Genomic DNA, 15,640 nt, shown 5'->3' on the forward strand with positions numbered 1-15,640 from the left:
AATACAAAACTGCTCAATGGACATCACAGGCACATAAACCTGGGGCTCAAAGTGACTCTGAGAAGTCACCCAGTCCGTCCCCTACCCCATTCCAAATCATCCACAGAAGTCTTGACAACTGGTTGTCTAAATTATTCCCTAAACCCCTCAAAATGGAGATTTTCCAGTTCTGCTAAGCATTTTATTGTTTAGCTTAAATATACTTAACAAATTTAAGTCTTATCAATGCCTAAACTGAATCACCATGTCTATAGTTTAAATTCAGTATTAGAAAATGCTCCTTCTCTTAGTAGAGACACTTTAGCTACTTGAAGACTGTTACAATCTCTATCCAAGTCTTCTCTGTCAATGAACCAAGTTTATTCAATCTTTCCACAGAAGTCACATTTTCTAGAACTCCAGTTTCTCTGCTCAGGCTCTCTCCTGCAGCTCCATGGGAAGGCCATGTGCCCACAATGACAACCTGTTACAGACTGTCAACAAATATTTGTCATATCACAAAAATGCATCAAAAATCACTGCAGAAGTAATATCTGGTCCAGCTGATTCTTGCCTATAAGGGACAGATACTAAAGCCTGCATAAAGGAGTATGTGACGCACGCCATCAACATTAAGTTTTAATTTATTTTTACAAATTCACTGTGACTACATATATTTAATTAGCTACTAGGAAGTAAAAAATAATCGGGATCAAGGAAGCATGTTTTTGGATAACTTTCCTTTTTTGGGAATCCACGTTCTGCTTACTGCAGCTGTTGTCACTGCCAGGTATTTGTCAGGGATCCCGGGCAGTTCTCAGCACCATACAGGGCTCTCAATGGGTACGAAGGGGTGGAAACAACTTAGACATAAACAGAACCCACAAATGCAAGTTATCTGATGGCTGAAAATTACATACCTTCAGATGTTCAGAACACTACCTGTGGTGACACCATCATTCTATTCTCTTGAATTAGTGGATTTCTGTAAGAAATAAAAAAGTGTTTTGGCTATTACTCAAGGTCCTAATATTTAGAATCCAAGGCATTTGGAATTCATGCATACATTAATCACTTTGATTTTGCTACTTGAGTTATGAAGATACACTCATCTATGGATAAGTTACCCTTTATCTTTGGCTGAAAACTCTGTATAAAAAATTATGCCAAAACTAATATTTTTTCATAAAATGTATCTGCTTTTTCAACATTTGATTTTATAGCTGTCACACTTTTTTCTAGTAAGTGATTACCTGACCTTTCCGTAGAGTTTTTCTTTTATCATAAGTAGTTTTTATGGTCAGTTTTATGATTACAATGTATTCTTATCATGACATTCAACTAAAATATTGTCATTTTTGTAGCACAAGTACCCAATATTGAAATTAATTGGAAGTTGACAATATAGATCTTTTACACATCTCTCTATGGTGCCTGTGCAAAGCACCCCACTCATTTCCCAAGTTCTGGCCATCTTCCTTCTTGCTGCTGGGGGAAGGTGGAGGGATGGAGCCCTGTGATCCACTCTTGCCAGATCACAGACTTTTGGGGTTGGAAATAGCCTGGGAAGTGCAGCAGTGACCATCACAAGAGCTCAGCCCTGGTCTGTTCTTTCAGCATCAATTGCTATTCAGCCACCAGCCAGATCTGATGCAAAATGTAGTACCAGTATTTTACAGAAAAGCCTTTCTTAAAACCAGATACTGTTAGTTCCTTCTCCTTGGTCCCCTGAGAGATACTGGCAGGCAAATCCTCATGTCTGCTCAGATCAGGTGCTTTCATTCCTTACATCTTTAATCCCTTTTGTCTTCTTAGCTCTCTGAAAAAGGTCAAAACAACCTGTATTGACCCCAGGCATGCAAAATTTCACAATCTTATTAGATGCATTGTTTCAGCACTTGGAGATTTTCATTAATTACCCTTCTGTGCCTCTAGTGTCAGCAAGAAGTGTCCTTTGGGTTGTCCACAGCTTCAGTAGCTGACAGATCATCAAAGATATGCTTATAGAGCTAATACCATAGTGTAATCCCAGCTTCCATACCACAAGTCACGTCTCAGTACAGCAGTTTTTAAATGTTCCATTATTCCAGTCCACTGGGACTACCACAGCAACATTTTCAGTTTCAGAAAAAATACTTCCTATGACAAATGACTTAGGTATATATTTTATATTTTTATTTTCCTGATTCTTCATCGGTGCCTAATTGTTAGCTACTTTTCTCAGCACCTTTGAAAGTCAGTTCCTGTTCCTTTCACTAGAACATTACTTTGTACCTAAATCTGTTTTCACAGCTGCACCAGTGATGTGAGATGACAAGTGTGTTCAGAGAAGTCAGAATGACCTCACTGGGCACTGGGAAAAGCAGATGCTGTGTGACTACCCACAACCCTTCACCAACCAGAAGTAAATTTACCAATTAGATAACCACATGGCAGTGGAAGACAGAGTGAAAAGTCTAAAAACTTACTGGTCAGAGTTTTTGATGGCCACTCTCTCTAAAAACAGTCTCTCTGATATTGCCCGTGTGATCACCTTGAACAAGTCACCCGAAATCTTCATCATACACCATGCATTGTATATCTCTACATGCTGCTATATTTGATCAAGATGAAAATGAACACTGAATCTTCCAGGGGTTGTGCCCCAGTATCATATGCAAATCAGCAATTTTTATTATTTTGAAGAAGTTTTAAAACATCAGCTCTTTGTTTTGCACAAGCATGGCTGGAAAAAAAAAGGATATATATGGAACTTAAACTGTTAAGCAGGACTCATCAAGTATTTATGCAAACAGCAGTGGGAACCACATGGCATTTTGGTAACAGAGGTGATTGGGAGGACCTGTTTCTTGCTGGTGAGGTTTACTTTGGTTTTTTGGGGAGAAGCTTAACACAGAAGATGGAACACGACAGTGCGAAGTACAAGTTGTTAGTCTACTATTAAGGAGGGCTTCGCACACTTAAGTGTTACCAGACTTAAATTGATGCGATGGTAGCTGGCACCAAAAAGAGAAATAAATGGAAGTCAGGATAATAATTTCTAAAACCACATAGATCACGTTACAAGAGCACATCTGGCTACCTTAAATGAAGCTGGTAGCTGTCACCAGCTGGGAAGAAGCATTATCCTCTAATCCAAGAAGGGTCTTGCAGATCAGGATTTATAGATATTCTTTCTCACTTTGCTACAAACTCATATTGAGGTTTCATCCAAATCATAATTCACATCACTTTAGGCTTTCCCAGTGTCATCACCAAAGTAGAGCTGATGCTTCACAGAAGAGCATTCACACTTCCTCCAACAAAGTTTATAGAACTTTTGACCGTCTTCCAAAGACAAATACTATACCTGATTTCAATATTTGTGGTAGGAGGTTTTATTCATGCAAGAGAAAAGATAGAAACTGGGCCTAGATACTTAATAAACATGAATCTGTTTTGAAACATTATGTAGGATATTTTTAGTTCTGTTCTTCATTATACTTAATACAAGTTATGGAAATCATCTGTTCTTAAAATGATGGAACACACAAATATGACTTTTGAGGCTTAGGTTTAGCTATATGTCAAAGGAATCAAAAAAAAAAAGGTGTGTCATGTAAATAAATATAGTGACAGACAAAGGTGTAACAATACATAGATTATTTGCATGACCACCTATCTTAACCTTAGGGCTGTGGAAAACCTCAGGTGTACACACTGAAGTCTAGTGTCATCATACTCTTATATCTAAAATTCTACATAAAAAAGAAATCATCCTGTTTGAGTTTTGAAATGAGATTGGAGGTGTGTGTGCCAACTGTATGGACAGATGCAAAAAAGACATGTTTACACATGGTAGTAGGTGGCTGAATACACACCTGTGCACTTAAATAAGTGTTTTTATACTCATATTGGAACAATTATTTTAATGGGCAGCAATTTACCATTTTGATATTTGTGTAACCCCAGGACATGTCATCCCTTGTAAGCAGCAGCAGATTCTTAATGTTATTCTTCATTCTCCTCTTGTCATATTATATAGGGTTAAGACACATTAAGACATCTTCCACCTCCAAAAGTCAAAGGCTGCACTGAAAAACAAAGTCTGAAAGCAATTACAAACAATGTAAGAAAACATTATTGCAAGCCATGTCAAGTAATGGCTGACTGGAAGGTCCCAAAGAGTGGTGCTCAATGGATTTAAATCCAGCTGGCGGCCGGTCACAAGTGGTGTGCCTCAGGGCTCAGTGTTAGGACCATTTCTGTTTAATGTCTTTATTGATGATCTTGACAAGGACATAGGGTGTATCATCAGCAAGTTCGCAGATGACACCAAGCTAAGCAGGAGTGTTGATTCCCAGGAGGATAGGGAAGCTCTACAGAGAAACCTAGATAGACTGGATCATTGGGCCAAAATCAATGGCATGAGTTTCAACAAGGGCAAGTGCCAGGTTCTGCACTTGGGCCACAATAACCCCAAGCAGCGCTACAGGCTTGGGGAAATGTGGCTGGAAAGCTGCCTGGAAGAAAGAGACCTGGGGGTTCTAATTGACAAGCAGCTGAATATGAGCCGGCAGTGTGCCCAGGTGGCCAAGAAAGCCAACGACATCCTGACTTGTATTAGAAATAGCATGACCAGCAGAAGTAGGGAGGTGATTGTGCCCCTGTACTCAGCACTGGTGAGGCCACACCTCGAGTATTGTGTCCAGTTTTGGGCACCTCAATATAAGAGAGATATCGAGGTGGTGGAGCGAGTGCAGAGGAGGACAACGAAGCTGGTGAAGGGCCTGGAAAACAAATCATATGAAGAGCGGTTGAAGGAGCTGGGACTGTTTAGTATGAGGAAGAGGAGGCTGAGGGGAGACCTCATCACTCTCTACAACTACTTGAAAGGACACTGTAGAGAGGTTGGTGCTGGTCTCTTCACACAGGTAATTAATGACAGAACGAGAGGGAATGGCTTTAAGCTCCAACAGGGTAGGTTTAGACTGAACATTAGGAAAGAATTTTTCACAGAAAGAGTGGTCGGGCATTGGAATAGGCTGCCCAGGGAGGTGGTTGAGTCACCATCCCTGGATGTGTTTAAGAGATGTTTAGATGTGGTGTTGGGGGATATGATATAGGGAAGAACTTTGTAGTGTAGGGTAGATGGTTGGACTCGATGATCCCAAGGGTCTCTTCCAACCTGGATGATTCTATGATTCTATGATTCTATGAGTCAAGCTTTCTCATAGAAAGTGATCATGCCTGGAAGTAGATTATCAAATCATTTGGTCTTGATTCTGTAAGAGATTAATTGTGGTTGTTTAGGAAAAGTATATAAAAACTAAAGCAAATACTGAATATTTTGTCCTCTGATATGCTCATACCTTTGGCCATCAGAGCTTTAGGGTCTTCCTGGAAAACTGATTGCACCTGGGCCATCTCGCTTAATAGAAATCTTCAGAAAATTATTCACAGCAACTCAAAGGTCTTGTTCCTGAATGGTAGTAACTAATATATCCATCACTGCCTATGGTTGCTCAGATTATTTTTCCCAGAGGCATTACTTCGTCACTATCAGTTTGGATTTTAATCTTCCTTTTCCCCAGCCAGTCATTTGCTACTGTAATATCCTCATGGGTTTACAGATGAAAATCTCCCTTTCATCTCCCTTTCACTTATACCTCTGCAAATACTAGTGACCAGGAATCTACAAGCACAAAGCTCTTTCAAGCAGAAAGAGCTTTTGAAATAAAAGGTTTCTATAAAACATTAGCTCTACAGGTAAAATGTTAGAGACAGTATGAATGGCAAGTTGCTGTTCCTAGGCAGCAGTACACAAAACTTTAATCACTTTTTCATCATTTGCCTGCAGGCTAAGAAATGAGACTGATAAATTATACAATTTGAAAAAACTATTGAGGTTTTACTGTTTTTCAGGAACATGGATTTTTTTTCATTTTTTTTGAGATTTGAAACGTAATGTGTGTGAGAGATCACGTGCAGTTGGCTGACTCAGTATTTTGGAGATACTCTGAAAAAGTGGTCCCAGGCAGGAGAAAAATACTTAAGAAACAGGATTAACATCAGAACTTTTAGGGCTATTACAAGCTTTTAGAAAAATCAGACTATAGAAATGTTTTTCAGACTTTTGAGAAGGTTATTCTAAGATGGCATCTTTATTTTACTAATGAAAGAAGATTTTGAGAGCTAATTTTAGATTTTGTTACTTACGGTTTCAAAAAAGATAAACGTAAAAACAGGACGTTATTGACTATTAAACACTGGGAATAGTGAACAAGTAAATTTTTATCCCTTTTGACACATAAATTAGATAACAAGAAACCTCTGTATGCACTTTTTTTATCGGGTAGCAGTATGAGCTGGATTTCCTGTTCACGGTAGAAGAACAGATCTTTATCACCATCCTTAAACAGTCTCTTACTAATATTTTCATAATGAGCAGCACTTGTTTTAATCTTTTCCACATGATCTTCATTGAGATGAATCATTTCCCTAAAACCATGTACTTTTATCACTACTACTGACAAAAAAAATATTGAAAATCATTTATATTAAGCTATAAACAAAAGCTTTGCCATACAAAATGAAAGCTATGGTCTGAATTTCCCAGGATCTTATTAAATACTAGGAGGTAATGGGGAAAAGAAGAGAAAAGTGAAAAGAGAAAAAATATAAACAATAAACAGTATAGAGATACAAATCAAAGCAGAAAGAGTTTTTTTGCAGGTAAATACAAACACCAAGGTGAACTGGAATAAAAAACCTCTAGACATAATCAGAAAGATGGAGAGGAAAAACAGATAAAAGATAAACGCAAAATGAGTGAAGAAAACTGGAACAGCTTTGGCCAGACACAGGCACAGTGATGCTCACACTGCCCTCCAAGAAAAGGCCAATTCCCTGGGGATGGCTCTCGTCACACTCCCACCATGTATGAGCAAACCTTTGCACTGGAAGGGAGTCTGTGGAAACTGTCACTTGATGCTAGTCCCGCCTGGCAGATACCTTAAGGGTTTTCACTTATAGCCCAGGAAATTTGCAATCAGCTGCTCCTATATAGCCTTCTGCCATCCTCTACAGTCATCTCTCTGGTGTGGCAATATGTCACTGATGTCAAGCAGCCAAGCCAACACCTTATTCTTTCCCAGAGAGATCTCAGTCTCGCACACAGCACACGGACACCACCTGCACCTGCCAGGGCAGGCGCAGGTATCTCAGGGCATTAGTCTGCTCCCTGGCTCCAAAATGAGGAAATTGACTGACTGCTTTTGCAGTCCACCTCATTTCACGGATTCCAAGGATGGTGATGCTGATGAAAAGTGTTTGTTCTGCTGCAAAAAAGGTATCAGCATCTGGCCCTCCAGATGCTGCAAGATCTGTGCTGTTAATACCTGCCTGAATCATTGAAGAGCTACTTGACCAAGAAATGCTACTAAAATTAATGATGTGAAAGCGATTAACTGGTCACCAAAGAAAGTGAGTGAAGGATTCACTAAATGATAGAGAGGACTGGCCGTCTCTGAGAGGCATTGATGATAAAACCGAAATAAGGTACTTCCACTCATCTTAAGGATTTTTCACAGCATATCTTCAGCACCCTAAGAGAAACTATTATTGCAGTTTATTGCATTCCAGCTGGGAATGGGATGGGAGATAGTGTGTTTATGCATGCCTAGGCACTAAGAAAGGTGGAGTCTTGGTATCGGCCAACAACCACTTCCTTCATGTCCTCCATGAGGTAACCAAGGTGCTATAGCTTAAAGCTAATACGCCTGTATAGTGGAATATTTTCTTCTAGTTATATTGCATCACCTCTTTGCAAAAGTCTTAGTGTCATTGAATGAGCACAATTTTTTCAAACAGCATTTTGTTGAAAGGTTCACTTACTTACCCAGTCTTTTGAAACATCAGCCACAGGATGTAGTAGCTGTTTCTGAACACTCACAAAAAAAGGAGGGTGGAAGAAAATGGAAACACACAGACTTACTTAGCTTTGTATAGACCATGAATGGCATTGCATTGTAAGTCAAAATAACATGCTGCAATACTTATAGAGATCTGTAAAACAGAGCTGAAGAGGTTATCTAGGTTATTTCTTCACCCTAAGGATCAACTCTTTCCTGACAGATGTCCCTCCAACCTGTTCTCAAAGGCAATCACAGATTCCAGCGTTTCTCCTGGCAATCTACTTCAGCGTTTCACTGCTTTGTTATAAGAATATTCCTCATCCTGAAGTCAACTTGACAACTTAGTATCTCCTGTCTTAGAAAAATAGCTGATGTAGAAAAGAATTTTATCTTCCTTCTTGTAGCTACTTTTTGTATTTTTGAATTGGTGACCTATGGGAAGATGGAAAAAATGAAGATTGTAGTAAAGGAGAAATATTGAGTAACTTCCATGGTATTTATCTGGTCAATTTTACACCTGCATGATCCTACAGTTTACGTGTATCATTTTTAAATTTTTTTGTCATTCATATTCTTATTAAATTCAACACCCATACAAGCCACAGCTCTGCAGCGAAGGCTGGGTCGGTACATTACAGGATGGTATTACTTAGTGTATCATCTTAAGGGTAGTGCATTAGTTTATATACAACATAACATGCTGTTTGGTCTGCCACAACACCATGACTCATGTTGTGCTTGTGAGCCACTGTAACCAATAGCCTTCTCTGCAGTATTTCTGCATAGCCATCACTCTCTATTATGCATCTGTGCATGACTATTTCCAGCTATGTTTGTATCTCTCTTTGTTAAACTGTTAAATTCTATTTTTCTCTAAATCATTTCTCTAATATAAAAAAAACAAAACAAAACAAAACGAAACCACAAAAACAAAAAAGCCAAAAAAACCCCTACAATCCTATCCTTCAACAAGTTTGAAAACCTTATGAGCTCCAGATTTCATAAGCTCTTATGCGTATGGAGTGCTCCTCCAAAGATAAACCTTTGCAGTCCTTCCAGATCTTAGTCTCATATTCTGAACAGTCCTTCTTCTTCAAAAAAGCCTGAGAAGGAGAAAACAAATCCCAGACCGAGGATGTCGCATGTATCTATAATATATTTATGTGTCTACCAAACTAAATATTCAGGCATGTTAGAACAATACTTATTGATTCAGTTGTGAGAACTAATCTAAAACAAGCCCTAGCTAGGTAAAGACATATTTTGTTCCACCCCCAAACTGTATATAAAGAAAAATCTTTCCTGATATTTTTCAGTCAGTCAGATGGTTCCTTGAAGCCAATGAGAAAATTATTATTTTCAAGCAGTGTATGTGCTGATGCAGTAGCTGTTTGATAGTACAGGGGAAGAAAATGCTCCAATAATAAAAATGTCATTGACACTTTTTTGATTCATATGATGATTGGTCTCAGGTTGTAAAAATAATCTTTCTCAGACACCTGTCATTCCGTTTAAGAGTAATGCTTTCCATTAGGTGCCAAGAGGAGCCTGAGGATGACCTCACTTTCAAATGGGAAAAAAAAAAAAAAAAAAGAAAACCTAACTATCAGTGCTGGACAAAGCACAATTTACTTATTATCAAGTTCTACATGAAAATGTCTTCTTTTTTTCACTGAAAGGTATTCAAAGAACAGATGGGCAAGGGCTTTTTTAACATTTAAAATGGTCTCTTAGGTGTTTAGAAGCAATGATACATGGGCACTTGTCAGCAAATGTCCTAAGGCATATCTCAGCAAGAATATAAAGAAGCTTAACAGTTATACAGGAACAAATATTTCCAACACTTTCAGGAACAAACAACATATTTTCTTAGACACACAACATGTACAGAAAGCAAATCATGTGCTGTATGTTTTTATAATTTAAGTTTGTGGCTTCCTTAACAGTGAGGGATGAATAAATTCTTCCTGAACGCCAATTCTGTTTACTCTACATGGTTTTACAGATAACTCACATTTGTGGTGTTCCTCCACAACCCCTTTTTCTGGTATTAATAACATCAGTAGAAAGGAGAAATACTGAGCTGAAATGTTTGTTCTTCAGGCTGCAAGTAGAGGATGCCTGCATTCAGTGCTGAGAAAACACACGTGCTCCTGCATGGAAATGGAGTACGCTCCAGAATAGACAACAAAGTCTCAAAAATTGACTCTAGAAGTATCCCAACCATGGTTAGTTTATTTGAAGTTACTACTCATGATTTATCTTTAGTACATCCTAGTTCATGCAAAGGAATAAAATTGTCCTGGTTAATAACAACAGCAAGATGACCTCTTCAAGTGGACACTTGGATGCGTTAGGGGCAACTGGGCCTAAAAGAAGCCTATAGGCTCAAGTATCTGGATATTTCTACTTAATACATGAGTAGTGACAAATGAAAGATATGTGTGAATGTAATTCCTGTTGTCCCTCCATTGAAGAGGACAAAAATCCTTCTTCTCTTGGAAAAAAAAAAAAAAAAAAGTCTGTCTTTGCACTCCTGCAGTATCCTCAGGACATCTGGTGAGAGCAGTGGTCATGGTCAGAGCAGGTGCATGTAACACATCCTGGCAGGCTGCAGTGAGGAATACAGCTCAGACTAAAACTTTCCAGCAGGGATATATAGGAGAGTCACAAGGACCACTAAAGTACATTGCTTTGAGAACTTCTCAGAAGCATCCCAAAAAACTACTACCTTCAATCTTAACTAAAAGTTACTGTAGCAGCAATATTAATTTTGGGAACACCTAGCAATCCTGCCAGCACTTTGGCTACACTTAAAACTGTTACACTGCAAGTGAGAAATGTACCTGCTTAAAAAAATAATTAAAAGTAGTCACAGAGGTGATGGAAAAAGGAATACTCATGAGGCACAACGAAAGTTGTTATTGGCTTAATGTATGCCCCCTCTTAAAGCTCCTTTTTTTTACATACTCAAGGAAAGCATGCAGATGATACCACGTAGTCGTGAAACTATTTCAATATTTTCAAGGGGTGTATGGAATAAAAAACAAATCAGTTGTAACTTTAAATCCTGATAATTTAAATGATGTTGCTCTGTCATTATTACAACTTATAAAAAGGTATTGTTACCATAACAACTGCCTCATCACATGTAAGACTGCCTGAAAAACTCAAGCTTTCTTTAATCAGTGAGATACACAGGCCCAAACCTGAAAATAATCACCAATACATACATGATACTTTCTCTCTTTCTTATAAAATTAACTTTAATGCAAACAATTCCTTTTTAACAGTCATTATTTTTAAAAATCTATAATCAAAAGAATCTAATGTATTCTCTTTTTCCTCCTAGGCAACAGAAAAAGTGTCTGGAAATGACTGCATTTCTTCGGATGGAATAGGGTCGATGGATGCATTCAATGTAGATTCTCTTCACTGCCATTACTTTCCTGAGGCTTTGCCATGTATCATTTGAATAACACTCAACATAAATCCCAGATGGTGGCAGGACTTGCAAATGATCTAGTGTGGCAGCCCCTGCATGCATGCAAGGACTCATTGAAGAGAATTGTGTTTTAATGGCAGGAGAAGGTATGCCACGTGGCTCCATGTGATAAAAAGCTGACAGTAATGCAACCACATTTCCCAGCCCTGAGGGCCTGAGACAGATGGCTGAGTACAGGACCTGCTGCTGAAGTTGTACAGTCCACACAGAAACATATAGCACAGCTGGTCACAGGGAAGGATGGGCATCATGTCCCCATACCCTTTGGCAGGCCACCCCGCACCCTGCTGCAGGGCACAGGGGTCTGGTGAGACAGGGAGCCAGTGCAATCACAGTGCTCTTGGCTGCCCAGAAGTCATCTCTGCAACAGTGACCACTTCATTCCTGTCCCAGACCTCCACAGAAGACTGCTTCCTTGGGCTGCGACACACTTGGGCAGAAGTCCCCAGCCCAGAGAAGGTAGCAGAAGGGAAGGATTTGTACCTGAAGTCCTGTTCCCAGGTAGCCTAGTTGCCAAGTTAGTAGGTATCTGGGGACATCGAGTTTAGCACAAAAATTTCAGCTTTGATGAAGCATGGGTTTAAGTTAACCCCTCCAAATTTTAGTTTTCACAAATGGGCATTTTCCAGCAAACTGTTATTTTCTTGGATTTCAGTCTGCCAGCTCTTCTCTGCAACACAAATGATGTATAATGTGCTCCATTTGATAATAAATGTAATATATCCTTTCTTTCCATATGGATATTTTCTTCAAATTTTGCTCATTTTCAGTCTTAAGTCCTTTGAAGTGACACTCAACAAGTAATTAAATTTTTCTCTATCATATTTTTATTTTATTTAAATATGGTTAAATCTTATTTTCAACAAACATGCTTTGAGTTTTACAGGTTTACCTCAAATCCCATAGTAATGTTACTTTCTCTGCTTCTTTCGCTTTGTATTTCTGAATGACCTTGTGCTCATACACTCACTGGTAGTAAGTGCCCAAACCAGCTTTATAAGTGGAAGGAGTGTTGTGCACTACTCATTATACAATTCAGGCTTCAACAGATATCTCATTTCATGCATTTATTTATGAAGATGGAACAGCCCAGAAATATGTTTCTCCTTCAGCTGAAATCCTGTTGTATTCTGCTACCATATCTTTGTTTGCATACTTTGACAGACTATGCAAAATCAACCTCAAAAAAGGAGGAAAAAACAGGAAACTAGTAAAGAGAATTTATATGGTTCAGATGAATATATATCTGAGGTCGGAGGATGGTGGACTAGAGAAATCACGGGTCTGATTCATTCTGGCAATTCCTCTATTTCCTTTATTATTCTACAGAAATGCACAAGCAATTGGTAAAAAAATGGTCCTTGGCACACAACTGCCTCACTGATAGCTTCCACCCACAGGGGAGGTGGGGGTTAGAAACTACTTTGGGAAAGTTTAATGAAAAAGAGGAATAGGCAAAAAAGGTGAGAGGACAAAACCATGAGTGAATGCAACCCACAGGTTCAGGGAATGGCTAAGGACAGAGTAAGGAAGAAGAATGCTAGTCTAAGCCACCATTGGATCATTTCTGTCACAACTCACTGCTAGAAAACACATGCTGAGTCACGGGCACTATAAGCAGTAATTTTAGGAGAGATGATTGTTTGCTGGTTGAACTGATATGTGAAAGGTTCCTCAAAACGTTAATTTGCTTTTGGAAATGTTTTAGGTCATTCAAGAAATACACAGAAAAGTCTTACCTAAACCTCATCTCCCTGTCCAGTCAGTTCTGGATCACAAAGAGTTAATTGCTTGTTTTCCTCATATTCCTTTTAAAAGATTATATGTTAAACTCAGTATTAATAAGAGGGAAAAAAAATTATGTTCAACCCCCACCCCCAAATGAATCCATCCTAGAAATTTTTCATGTTAAATGTCGAGATCTTTAAACAACTGTATTTCAAATTCACACACAGGCATACAGTGTTTGCATATTTAACTATGTTTTCCTATATAAAACCTGCTTTCTGCCTTACAGTCTGAATCACTAGCTGCTGTCCCTTCTGGCTACATTTAAAATCTTGATTATAATCCTTGATGAAACAGGGAAGTGAACAATTCTTGTATGTAATCAGAATAAATTAAACTAATGAGCTTTCCTGGTAGATTTATTACTTTTCCTATGGATGAAGTTCCAGTGCCCGATCATATGCCAAAAAAGAAAAGTCTTATATAAAGAGTGAGGGCCATAATGTTTTAATTGAAAATAGCATGTTCCTGATATGTTCCTAAGAAAAACCGTGTATGTACTTTTTCTTCACTCTTGTATGAGGACCAGATAAAAAGGGTCAAAGACGAAGTTCAGAGCTGAGACTCAGCAATGAGGTAGAGAGACGCAGGATAGTGCCAAGGGTAATTTTAGCTCATAGCAGTCCTGCCCAGCACTAGGACACAGGCTTTACTTCTTTGCCATTGCATTCACATAGTGCCAGAGGCTGAGTCTTTTGTCATCACTGTAAAATATATATCCCAAAAAAGTTTAATTATGTGTACATATTTAGGACTGTACATGTAAAAAGGTAATATGCTCCACTTAAATCCAAGCAGCTGTTTCCTTTCCTTTTTCACCAGGAGACTAAGCTTAGGACAGAGTTTGGTCTCACTGATGCAGAGCTGTTTCTCTGTGAGAGGGAGGCAAAGCTTGGCTCCCGAGCTGCAAGAAGAATCAGACAGGAGAGGTTTTCTCCTCAAGCTCCCAGCCTCTCTCAAACTGTGTCTGAATAAAAAGCATACCCTCTCTTCATGTTTGCCTCAGGGCTGTGCCAATGTTTGTGAAGGATCTAACTGGAGTGTCCTGTGCTGCTTCTCTTTTTTCCCTGCCTCTACAACCCCAGCAATGTCACTTTCACAATGCTAATGCCCAAGCAGATTCACAAATGCCTGCAGTTTGGGCAATGTTTTCAGTTTAGTTTAATATTCTCTGTAATAATATCAGGAGGATCTTCACGGTTGGGGCAAAGACTCTTTTCCACTGCACACTTGCCACGCTACCTGAGACACTTTTCAATAGCTGTCTGTGTCCTTGATTCCTGAGCTGCAGGTACCACGACATAAAACTGTGGTTTTCTGTGCAAATTGCAAACTGTTCAGAAAGAAACCAATGCTTTCTTCTGAACTTTTGGAAAAGGCACAAAGATGCTGAAGAATGATTTTCAATAACAGTTCAGAGTTGCCTGATAGCAGAACAGGAGAAGGCATTTCCCAGTGTGAGGTGACAGACAGTCCAAGAGAGCTGTGACCATACATGAACTTTGATGGGCAGTAGTCATCAACAGGACTGCAGACACTGTAGCAATAAAGATAAAGAAAGCTAAGGGCATGAAAGGACATGGAAATCTCTATATCTGAGAAATATTAGTTTCCCCTTGCAATTCTTACTCCTTTAGTTTTTCTCCTGACAATCAGATAAAGGGTGGGAGGCCAGTTGTCTGCAATGGGAAGGCAATCACCACACTGCAGTCCCCAGAAGGGGGGACTCATTCACTACTTCAAGAGAATCACAAGTCTGAGCCAATTATTGCAGACTTCGTACACACTACATGCTTCTTTATCCTACTTAGATAGGAATTTTTTTTGAAATCAAATTCTTCAGCTTTGTTTTCAGACTTCTTTCTGGTGTGCTTTTAACAAAGCAGAAGAAGAGATGTGCTTCGTATTTCTACTTCTGAAATTTTGGTCATTCATACTCAGTCACTTTAGACCAAATAATGCAGGTCCAAGGACATGGATAAAGTCTGTAGACATGCCTTTCACTTTCAGTTGTAGGCATCTTGTTAAAAGAAGTGAGTAATTTTGTCATCTTTTGCAAATAGATAGTTCCAGACGCCGTCTGACAGCAAACCCGGGCATCAAAGGGCTTCTGGTCCAGTGGAGCCCTCGCAAGCCTGATGAATAAATGAACTGGATATTGACCAGCAGGGCACTATCTCTGTAATTATTTTCTTCTGACTTTTTTCTCACCTCATGAAATAACAAGTGAGAAAAAACTTCCATCCAAGCAAAGCAAGAGATACATAGCAAAGGAGATGGTAAGAAAGTCGGGCACCTTCTTCATTACAGAGTAACAGGCTACCAACATTTGACTGACATTCCCACAGCAAAGACCAAACAAACTCTGGCTACTAGTATTCATTTTTTCTTCTTCCTGCATACGTCTTTCAGAAATGATAATCCTCTGGTAACTGCTGTTGGATTCTCCCTAGGAAACAGGTAAGATGGGGCT

Source organism: Numenius arquata, chromosome 4 (assembly GCF_964106895.1).
Source record: "Numenius arquata chromosome 4, bNumArq3.hap1.1, whole genome shotgun sequence".
NCBI lineage: Eukaryota > Metazoa > Chordata > Aves > Charadriiformes > Scolopacidae > Numenius > Numenius arquata.